The following is a 12,613-nucleotide window of genomic DNA, read 5'->3' as shown; positions in this document are numbered from 1 at the left end:
CTCCCTAAATTAAATTAGGATACAGAGAACTGGTTAAGCAGAGGCTGGAGCCTTTTGCTGTGCCTGGAAGTGTGGCCTCTCCCTGATGCGGTCTTAGGGGGCTGGTTCTGCTTCCAATTAACTGTTGTTTTGGCAAGTTTAAGGAAGTTGTTTTGGTTTTGGACAAGTCATTTAAGGATTTAGCTTTCAAGTTCTTCCAACTGTAAAACAAGGAGTTTGGACTAGAATCATTGGTTCTTAACTTTGGTGGTAGTGGTGGAGGACGGGGGATGGTGGTCAAAGACCCTTTTCAGAAAAGGCTGAAAGCTACAGAGCTACTCTCCAGAAATAGGCAGCTATGCCTGTTCACATATCATTTTGCAAACAATTCTGAGGGTTCATGGATCCTACAGTAAACAGTTCTCCAATGTAGTTTTCCTCCTCACAGGAGGAGGATTCTACTTCACCCGGTTGAACTCAGGCATCTGCCAATGGAATATGAGCAGAAGTTCTGCGTGACAATTCTGGGTTGAAGAATTAGGAGAAGCCTCTCTTTTCCTTCTGTACTGAGGCCAGCAATGTCCCTGGTGATGGCTTCTTCATCAGGTCCAGGAATGAGCATGACAAAGGTGCAGGAGTAAAATCCCCAGCCAACCTTAGCTTATCACGTGGCGTAAGTAAGAAATAAGCCTTTGCTGCTTTCAGCTGCTGAGAGTTTTGGAATTGGTTGTTACCATAGCATAATTAATCACATCCTGACTGAAACCCCTGAATCCATCCCTGGACACTGGATGTTTCTGTGGGCTCCGGGTTATCAATCCCAAGTCCAAATAATATATGAAATCTGTCTACTTCTGAAAGTCTGTGAATCTGTGAGACAAACTTAAAAATCCAATTTCAAATTTTAAAATGACCTAAACTCCTACCCTTGTTCATAGCAAATGTCTCTCTGGTCAAATCGAGAGTCTCATTTTAGAGTCGCGTTATTAAATCCATGATGTGGTCTCGTGAGGCCCCATTTCAAAAGGCAGTGAGGGTTAACCACAATCTCACAGAGATGTGCCTGCAGTAAGGAGGTGAGCTCTGGGTGTGCTACGGATGCTCCCTGTCTATAGTCTCACGTGCAGAAGAAGAAAAGAGACAAATCAAGACGACGAATAAAAGCATACTTCTGAAAGCTTCCCATGACAGAAGAAGTCAAGAGGCAGGGTGTCTGCACTTTGTTTCTACTTATGAAACACAAGGTTTAAACACAGCTCTCCATTCAGAATTCATCTGGCTATTAAAAGTGTCTTCCAAGTTATTATCAGCAAGGAAACGGACAGCATTCAAATCTTTCCCTGTAGTGAGTTTGTATTTAGAGATATTTTAATGTGTTTAATTCCCTGATCAATTTTACCTTGTCAAAACAGAATGGTCTGTCAAAAACAGGATGAAGCTCATTAGTGGGACGCAGGAGATAGTACAATGGAAGGGAGAATAAACAGGCTACTCCGAAATGAGGAAGCAAGAGCCTATTCAAGAAGCAAGGGGAAACAGAAGAAAATGATATGATCGTCATAGTAGACCCAAAGCTAGTGGAATAGCTATTTGATACCACTACTTAGTGAGTGATACTGAAGAGGAAAAAAAAAAAAAAAAAGGACGGGTAGTTTAGGGGATAAAGATTTTTAGCCTGGAGAGGAGAGAAGGATTTAAAAACCAAGTGGAGATTTAACAACTTTTGATGTGTAAGAAACACCCTGGTATAGTTGTACCGCATTTCCCCGAAAATAAGACCTAGCCGGACAATCAGCTCTAATGCGTCTTTTGAAGTAAAAATTAATGTAAGACCCGGTCTTATTTTAATATAATATAAGACCGGATCTAATATAAATATAATATAATATAATATAATATAATATAATATAATATAATATAATATAATATAATATAATATAATATAATATAATATAATATAATGTAATACCGGGTATTATTTTAATATAAGACCGGGTATAATATAATATAATATAATATAATATAATATAATATAATATAATGTAATACCGGGTATTATTTTAATATAAGACCGGGTATAATATAATATAATATAATACCAGGTCTTATGTTAAGTTTTGCTCCAAAAGACGCATTAGAGCTGATGGTCTGGCTAGGTCTTATTTTCTGGGAAACACAGTAAGAGTCCTGGCCTAAGTGGAAGTCAGAAAACCCGGGTTTAGACCTGGGTCTGCTTTGGCCCTCTGTTCTGAGCCTCAGTTTGCTTGCCCATAAAATGAAAAATATGGATTAAGATGACAGGTAAGGTCTTAGCCGCTCTAGAATCTAGATAGTCCTAGGAAAATATTGTTCAGTGACTCTCAATCTTGACAATCCAGAAAGTTCTCGTACATGAAAAGCTTCTTCATTAACATAAGGATGAATAATCATTTATTTCAATAAACTTACAGAGGAATTTATAACATTTTGGAGACTGTATCCTTTGGAGGTCTGTAAAGTTCAGATAGAGCCTATTTCTCTGAGGGTTAAGAGATAGAGCAGGAGACAGGTTTGAGGTTTCTTCTAGCCATTAAACAATGTAAACATATTTTATTGTCATCTTTTAAGAGACTTTCCCAATGACTAGCCCCTAACAGGAAGAAAACAAAATCTAAATCCAAAATTGTCGATTTATTGTCCCTGTAACAATGGGGAGATGGTACTGTTAACCTAAACAAAGAGGTAAACTGAGGCAAAGCCAAATTACAGTCATTTGCCTGCCTAATGCCTGGTTCTGAGAAATGTGTCATTCAGCAACTTCATTGTTGTGTGACCATCACGGAGTGCACTGACACAAACCTAGATGGTACAGCCTACTACACACCTAGGCTGTACGGTACAGCTGACTGCTGCTAGGCTACAAGCCTGTACAGCATGTTACTGTACAAAACAAGCACAAGAGAAAATTATGTAATCAAGAGACGTGATAAACACAAGATGTATAAGGCTGCTGCCGACATAACATGGCATACCGTTTTACAGCAAACTTTGTTTTATATAAATAAGAAGCTTTCACTCTAACATAATAAAAAGTGTGGCATAGTAACTACATAGACCAGTAACAGTCATTTATTATCAAGTATTATACAGAGGGTGCCAAAAAATGTACACATATTTTAAGAAAGGAAAAAACTGCTAAAATTGTAATAATATATACCGATAACAAAAGATGAATACAAGTCCCGTTTGACTTCTGCAATTACAGGAGGTGCTCAAAGTGGTTACCATCAGCGTGCAGATACTTTTGATTATGACAAACTACTACTTGAGCAAAGGTGACCAAAGTGTCCACTTGTATACATTTTTTTGGCGCCCCTGGTATACTGAATACAATTGTATGTGCTATACTTTTACACAACTGACAGTGAAGTAGGTTTGTTTACACCAGCATCACCACAAACACATGATAATGCCTTGGTCTAGGACGCCATGACAGCTATTGCATCATGATGGCTACTACATCACTAGGTGGTAAGGATTTTTCAGCTCCATTATAATCTTAGGAGACCACTGTTGTATATGTGGTCTGTCATTGACTGAAATGTCGTTTTGCAGTGCATGATGGTACCAGAGATTGAGTTTATTTGGCAGTAGTGGAGGAACTGCATTCCAAGAAATGCATGCTGAGCAAGCTATAGGCAAGTCCTTTGATGGACTGGAGTTGGCTGCATTTATGGGCAAGGAGTGCAAAGAGGGGCAAGACAGCCAGAGTCCAACAGTAAGCTCATTGGCTTGCAGATGGGGAGAGATTTTGGTCCATGTTCATCGGTCAGGAGGTAAGTCTTGGTCTTCCATAAATTAGGCATTTACAGGATATCCGTCTCAGCTCTTGAATTCCATTCTTCTGATGACACGTGTATGAGAATCTCCATTTTACATCCTCTGGTTCCATTTTAGATTGAAATTTTTTTCCCCAGTACTAAGACAAATCCAGCAAAAACAAGGTTCTAAGTTTTAGCAATGTTGTGTTTCTATTTTGTAAGGTGCAGCCACATCTTACAAGAATCTTTTTAGGCCCAGTATCTGTGGTCCTTCAGCCTCACGGCTGAGCCTTGGTATTCGGAGACCAGCCGGTAGAGGAGGCACCTCAGCCAGCCTGTAGCGCAGCCAGAGTGACCAGAAAATAGCAGAGATTTGATCTTCCCCAGGTCGGATTCTTCTTTCCTCTCCTGGAAGATGCTGTAGGCCCTATTCTACATACTGGACAGGAATACATCAGGAGTAATGTAATGTAGTCTTCTAAGTATCCTACTCTCTAGCAGTTACTTTTTCAAAAGGCAGCAGGAGAGGAAAATCCCGTGGTGCTGCCCCATTTCAACAGGAGCAAACTGCCAGGCATGAGCCTCCATCAGCCACTGATTAGAAGAAAATGTACTGCTAAGGATGGAATTGGGTTGGTAGAAGTTGTCCTTTGAAATGTCTCACAGGGTTAACTCAAAGCCCTCAGGGCCCTAGATTGGTTCCTTTAGTCCTATTTTTGGAAGTGGCTCCCTTACATCTGGCCTTTAGCCAAACTGGGACACTTGGAATCCCATCTGCCTTTATCTTTCTGGTGACCTTGTACCCTCATCCTCCCTTGGTTGTTTAGCATCTCTTCAGGTGGACCTCCTTTCCTGGGAACTCACAAGCCATATCTGGTATTTCTTAATGTTTTTGAAAATGGTGACACATTTTTAACGTGAAAAAAAAATGCCCGTGATTGCCATCTGATGGTCGTTCATGTTTTGGGGATAAGTGAGTGAGTAGTCAGCAAAGCAGATTCCACATGGCATGTGGTTTTCCCTTTTGAACATTTCTGAAGTCAGGTTGTGTCTTATAATAATTGATGTGTAGATCTCATATTGTAGAATTTTGATCCCCAAAGAGAAGTTATTGACTTGATGGGGTAACTTACAACTAAAAGAGTATGACAGAAAGAAAATATAAAGGCGGAGTCCAAGTAATAATGAAAAAGTCAGGTTTAAGATTTTAAATGTTATTTATTTATTTATTTTCTAGATCATATAATTGTATGTACCGTCATGTAATTAAAAATTCCCAAGGTACAAAAGAAATATAGCAAAAGTCTCCCCCTAGATTCTATCCCACAACTGTCCATTTCTCCTACTTAGAAACTGTGTTACTATTTTCTTGTTTATTTTTCCAGAGAGAGTTTATTTACATGTTAGCAAGGATATATGTAATTACCCCTTATTTATTCCAACGATAGAATACTAGACACACATTTTTGTATCTTGCTTTTCTTTCTTTGCAACAATGTATCTTGGAGATTATTCTGTTATGGGACATCAAGAACTTCCAATCCTTTTTTTATAGTTGGATACTATTCCATTGTATAGATACACACTGGCTTATGTAACTTGTTTCCTCAAATGAACATCTAAGTTGTGTCTAATCTTTTGCTGTTACAAACACTCCTGCAGAGAATGACATTGTATGCATGTCATTATGTGCAGGTGTAAATAGGATAAATTTAGAAGTGGAATCACTATCTCAAAGGGGATATGCCTTTGTATATTTGGTAGATATTGCCTATTTGTCCTCCATAGACACTGTACCATTTTATATTCCTGTTAACAATCTATGACAGAGAATATTTGTTTCTCACGTCTTGTCAACATGGTGTTATCAAATATTTTACCTTTGCTACAATGTTAGGTAAAAAATGGAATCCCAATGGAATTTTAAAAATTTTTAATTGAAATATGATATATTCGTAAAAGTCCATTTATCATCAGTGTACAACTTAATCTTCACAAATTAAATACATTGTATAATGAACACCAGTTCAAGAAACAGCACAGAACCTACAGGCCAGAAGCCCTCTTTATATACTTTATTACAGTTCTTGTAGCTTTTTGCTTTTCTCTTATTATAAATGAAAGCAATGTCTCTTTATTATAAATGAAACCATGTCTTTTTATTTTGAAATAGTTTTACATTGGCTTAACAGAAGTTAAGCATAGTTTCATGTGTTTCATAGTGATTTACATTTCTTTTTCTCTGAACTGTATGTTCATATCGTTTGCCCATTTTTAGATTAAGCTCTTGCTGTTTTTCTCTTTGATTTGTCAAAGCGATAAGAAAATTTCAGTTCACAGTTGAAAAGATATGAGTCCTATGCTAGAATTTATCAAGTATGGTTGACCCCTGAGAGTGAATATTCAGCGTTTGGAACTCAAGAAAACTGGTACTAAATAAAGCAGCTCAATAACAGGTGTAGTCAGCCCAGGGGTCTTCCACCCTGGACTAGTGCCTGAGTAGCCCATTGCCTCTTTTTGTTTTGTTCAACTTGCAGACGTGGCCGTCCCCACTCTACCCTCTTTAAAAAGCCCTGAGCAAGTAGGTTTTTCTGTCAAGTGGGTGATTTGTCCTCGAGCATCAAGCAAATATTTTTGAGATCACAAGCTGAAAAACGAACCTGGTCAAGGAAACGCCACTTTAAACAGGAATATCTGAGAAGACTCTCAGGAAACACTGGGAAAGAAGCCTCGTCCAGGAGAGAGCTGCCCACTCTCCGCTGACTAGCTGAGCAACGCGTTCCCAGGGCCCTGGTCCTGCTCAGCTCAGCCACAGCCAACAGCATCAATCTTTGCTTGGAATCGGGTTCAAAAAGAGCCTCCCGGGGAGTGTACACACAAGAGAGGAGTTTCCCTTAAAAACAAAAGCAACTCAGAGTTTTCTGGTATTTTTTTCCCCCTCTTCTTTCCCCTTGACTGGACAATAACCTTGCACCACATGCCTTTCAGGAAACACTCATCACCAGATAAATCATGTGACCCTTTCTGTTTACTTAGAGATGCTTGCCAGGCTGCATTGGCCTCTAATCCAGACCCTGATCTGCAACCAACTTCAGAGTGGTTTTCATTGGAAAGGAGACGTTCTGCGGACTAGATGTGGCCACATACTCATTTGCATACAGGTGTGCCCCTGGGTCATTCCCTGGGATGCTGGGAGAAGCAGTGAAATGTAAGACAGTAAATGAAGCTGCCAAAAAGTATGTTCTAGAGAACACTGCTTACTTCTTATATAATATAGAATGTCTCCTTTCAAAAGTAATGTTGGGTTCCTTTGTGAACTTTCCTCTAATGTTTTAGATTCTGGAATCCACAAAATGTAAATCCAGACATTTTTGCTGAGTGCTTTGGCAAAACCTCTGACTGGGCTATTTTCAGTCTGAAAAAAAAAAAAAAAAAAAAGGCTACTTATCATAAGAAGGTGGAGGCTGGTTTTATGAGATGAAATGGCTGGGTCCACGTCCAGAGCAATTCACCTCAGCGTGGACCTGTGAACTCCCCACATCAGAATCTCCTGAGCTTAGCACAGAGGAAGTTTCCTAGCCCGACCCCAGGCTAGAGGAGTTGGAATTGCAAGAAGTTGGACTCCAGAAATATGCTGAAAACTACCAAACAAACAAGACAAAAAAATACACTAGCAAAAACACCTCTTCAGGTTAATGTTATGCTCATTGATATGGGACAATGCTGCTTCTAAAAATACCATTTTGAAGAAATAGAAATGGCCTTGTTGGGCCATAGACAACCAAGCTGTAATGAAAAACTTCTGGAGGGGGCAGAATCTTCACCCCGTTATCTATCTTTCCAGGTCTTTTGACCACTCTTCAGTTTACTCCCTGGCTAGTTTTTCAAGGTAAATAGACGTTTTATTTAATTTTTTTTAAAAAGTCCTTGGCCACTAGGAGAGTCATTGGAGGGCAGATGTCTTGTGCTAGGATGAGAGAATACTGAAAATGCATCAGTATAGCAGACTTGTGGGAGTAGGGTTGACTCAGGAACTGGAGAGGGTAACCTGAGTCCTGCAGCCTCAGAGTTATTCAAGCAAACCATTACTTCAAATTTCCATATATCATCTTAAAACCTGTCCTGTCTAGTGTCTCACCTCTGAGTGGAGGCATTGGGAGCAGAATCCAATTACGAGTCAGAGCTGCCTATTATTGAAACCCTTGAGTATCTTGGAAGCAAGGTTACCGCCGCGTTACTGCTGCTCAGGAGTTCCACAGGCCCCTAGAGGCAGCCCGGGACAGTGAGAGCACTGTGATCGCGGGGCACCCCAGGGCCACCGGACATTAGGCTTTGGGAAGGGAGCCTGAAGCAGAGTTCCCTTCCACCCGATCTCATCTTTTACTTTTGATGCTGAAATAGTAAAGCTGTATTAGTACAAGGGCCCATGGAGGCTAGACAGTTTCAGTGGTGACCAGTGTGGAGGGAAGACCAGAAGGTTCTCCCCAGTGTCCTGGACTTCAAGGACTGTATAATGTAGGATGCTTTCAGCTACTGAGTGATAGAATACCCAACTAAAAGAGTCTTGGAAAACAGGGGTTTATTATCACACATGTTGAGAGGTTTCAGGGTAGGTCACCTCTCAACCTGCCAGGGAGTAAGATGGCTGCTACAGATCTAAGCATTATGCTTTACATGGACACCTTCAAAGTCAGGGAGGAATGGAGCTTTGCTTCACATGCCTTTTGTCTTGATTAAGGTGGAGACTGTTCCCCCAAAGAGCCTAGAATCCTCTATCAGCCGCCCACCTCATACCATAGGGGGACAGAAGGGTAGGTTTGCTAGAATAGGCTTAGACCAACCATGTTTCACTTGCCTGGAATCGAAGAAGGGCCCACTTTCCCTGGGTATATTGCTGCCTCAACATTTTTCATCAAGGAGTTTCTAGCAATTTCTAAGTGAGCTTCTGAAACCTCCAAGACAGACTTCTTTTTTTTTTTTTTCGCCTATAGCTAATAAAGCCTGAATGGTTAGGCATCTTCAGAGAATCACGTACATTCAGCAACTTTGGTGTGTTAGTTTGTCTTCCAAACTCACTCAGGGTGCTTATCTCTTAGAAAGGGAGATTATTACCACACAGACTGGGCTCGAAACTGCTTCGCTGACAGGTTTAAGAGTCTTAACAAAATAAACAGCAGAAAAGGCAAAACTGTGCAGAATGGCTTCATTCTCCCTGCATGGGTCAGCTGTGTAGGGAGTGAACTAGAATCAAAACGAAAACGAGATACAAGGTTTGCAAATATCTCCCATTCAGTGGGTTGCCTTTTTGTGTTGTTGATGGTTTCCTTTGCTGTGCCAAAGCTGTTTAGTTTGATGGATTCCCATTTATTTATTTTTGCTTCTGTTGTTCTTGCCTGGGGAGATATATCCAAAAAAATATTTCTTAGGCCGATGTCAAAGAGTTTACTGTCTGTTTTCTTCTAGGAGTTTTATGGTTTTTGGTCTTATGTTTAAGTCTTTAATCCATTTTGAGTTTAAAGAAAGTGGTTAATACCCATAATACATAAAGAATTCACACAACTCAACATAAAAAAAAAAATCCAATTAGAAAATTGGCAGAGGACCTGAATAGACATTTTTCCAAAAAGGACATACAGATGGCCAACAGACACATGGAAAGATACTCGACATCATTAATCATCAGGAAAATGCAAATTAAAACCATAATAAGATACTCACACCTGTCAGATTGGCTGTTAAAAAGACAAATAACAAGTATTAGCAAGGATTCTATTTTCAGTTTTTTGAGGCACCTCCATATTATTTTCCATAATGGCTGTAGCCATTATGGAAAACAGTTGCAATCCCACCAATACAAGGGAACTGTTGGTGGGATTGCAATTGTTTTCCATAATGGCTATAGCCATTATGGAAAATAATTTGGAGGTGCCTCAAAAAACTGAAAATAGAACTACCATATGATCTACCAATTTTATTTCTGGGCATCTATCCAAAGAAAATTAAAATACTAATTCAAAAAAGATATATGCACTGTATGTTCAAAGAAGCATTATTCATAATAGCCAAAATATGGAAGCAACTTAGGAGTCTATCAATAGATGAATGGATAAAGAAGATGTAATATATACATATAATGGAATATTACTCAGCCATAAAAATGACTGAAATCTTGCCATTTGCATCCCCATGAGGGTATTATGCTAAGTGAAATAAATCATACAGAGAAAGACAAATACCATATTATTTCACCTGAATCTGAAAGACAAAACAAACAAAACAGAAACAGAAACAGACTCATAGAGAACAAACTGATAGTTGCCAGAGGGGAGGGAGTAGGCAGATGGGTGAAAAAAAAAAAAAGAAAAGGAATAAAAGGTACAAACTCCCAGTCCTAAAATAAATAAGTTATGGGGATATAATGTACAGCATAGAGAATATGCTATTGGTATCTAATTAACTTTGTATGGTGACAGACGGTTATAGATTTATTGTGGTGATCACTTCATAAGATATATAAATGTTGAATAACTATGTTATACACCTGAAACTCATATACTATTCTATGTCAACTATATTTTAATTAAACATGAAAATAAACAAACAAACAAAAAGCCAAAAAACCCCGAGATTCTCTCAGCTGCACTCAGACAGTTTGAGCTTCCTGTGGGTGGGAGGTTGGGGTGGGGCTCTCATTGGCATTTCCTTCTGTGCAGCCAGCTGTCTCCTTGAATACAGATAACTGCTGAATTGTATACCTATCGATCTGGTTTATGATTCATGCCTTAAAAGAATCCTAGAGTTATGGTGACTACTCTTCCTGGTTTTTATACCCAGAGAACCATAAATAATGGAATCATGCCATTGTGTTTTTCCCGATCTTGCGTTTTGAACCCAGTTGAAGAGTCTTTTTTCTTGGAGTTGGCAGAATCTGAACTATGAGCAGTACATGCAAATTTGCAAGCAACCTGTGGACAGGAGAGTGTCACTTATTTTTCTTTTTCCCTTCCCAGCACCTCCTGGTACAGTACTGGGAAAATACTAGGTGCTCCGCAAATGTTTGTCATATGGTGGAAAGAATAAATGGATGCATAAATTACTGTCTTATTTTAACAGTACTCTGGCGTTTGGGGAGTTAAAAGTGCTTTCACATATAAATTTATTCTTGTTTCTAATGCTGGTAACAATATTTTAAGCTAACTCAGAAGAAAGTTGCAAATTAGAATGCTTAACACTTACCCCAGGATTCATTAAGATGGTGGGGAGCTCTTTAGGTGGGACTTGTTTATCACTTGAAGATCATTCCGCTACAACTGTAAGTTGTCAATAATTGACATCTTAATACTTCCACTCTCCAGAGTTTGGGAGATCCAGGTAGGAACTGTCATCTGCACCATAGTTCAAGAATTCAGAGTAGAGTTCGAGTGCCTTCTAGAGTTCAGGAATAGATAGCTCCATTTTCTTTTGGAAAAGCTAGAGTTTGGCTTGTCCCTTTTGACCTGGGTGACAGACCCCGCTCACACCTAGCGTCTGCAGTGGTCAGGCCCTTCCAAAATTGCACAGAGGCCATATAACCTATTGGTAGGTGTTTAGGATAGGCGTCAAACAGGAATTTGAATCCTGATTCCATGTTTTACTATGTGACCTTGAACTATAGACTCTGCTTTTCTAAATCTTAATTTCCTCATCTATAAAATGGGTGCCATGAAAGACGGTTGTGAAGATTAAATGGGATAATAGTATATTTAAAGTATACTATTAGCACAGCATCTAGCACTTCATAAACTCTTATAAATGGTAGCTGTTTGTTATTATTATTCTCACCATCATCATCACCAGTTCCCCATACCAGAACATTGTAGAACAAAGAGTTTGGATCAAGATCATTTTGCACCTCTTTTCTGAGAGGGTAAGGTCCTGAATTCATGAAAATGTATTTACTTGATCATGGACCTCAGTCCATTTAGTTACTATGGATGTGGGCCGAGGTTAGGTCAGTCAAGGATAAACTCACAAGAAGTGGGTGTGCGACCAGGCACAGTCGCTCTTTGGCCTCAGCAGCTCTGGTAAATGACAGTGTTTTTCTTCCGTAATTTTGTTTTCCAAGGGGCTCGTTAGGCAGCATTTGATCACAGTCGCACTGTTTACTTTTTACTACCAATTTCACCCCACCCCCACCCCCACCACCAAAGAGTAAAATGAAAAGTAATTGAAGACATTATGTTTAAAGATGGTTTTTGCTTGAAACCACCAACCCAGTGTCAGGGAAGCAATAGAGGCAGTAGAGAGACCTTGTAGCCAGACTGACATAGATTCAAACACCACTTTGGCCACTTTCTGGTTGTGTGCAATTTGCTTCACCTTCTGGAGTTTCCTCCTTTGTAAAATAAAGATCATAATGCTTATCTAACAAGATTTCTGTAAGGGTTATAAAGAGTATATATAAGACACACCTAGTAGAAATTAGGTGCTCAATAAAAGTGGTAGCTGGTTCCAGAATTCTGGTTGCTATTCACGCCTACCTGAGATAGGGTAAATGGCTCCCAAAGCACATTACTAGCTAACACTCACATGCTTATGGTGTGCCAGGCAATCCTCTACATCCTTTATATCTATTAACAAGTTTAGTTCTCTCAACAATCCTATGAGGCAGGTGATATTATTATCCCGCTTTACAGATGAGGTAAAATGAGACACAGAAAGGCTCAATGTCTTTTCCAAGATCCCACAGCTGGTAAATGGTAGTACATATTCATCTCAGGCAGTGGAATGCCAGAATTCCTGCTCTTGGCCACTCTACCAGGGTTCTTTTGGATGACCCACTAGTGAGCCCTCCC

Source organism: Rhinolophus sinicus, chromosome 3, assembly GCF_057876585.1.
Source record: "Rhinolophus sinicus isolate RSI-liver-muscle chromosome 3, RSI-T2T, whole genome shotgun sequence".
Taxonomy (NCBI): Eukaryota; Metazoa; Chordata; class Mammalia; order Chiroptera; family Rhinolophidae; genus Rhinolophus; species Rhinolophus sinicus.
This window is presented reverse-complemented; position numbering follows the sequence as displayed.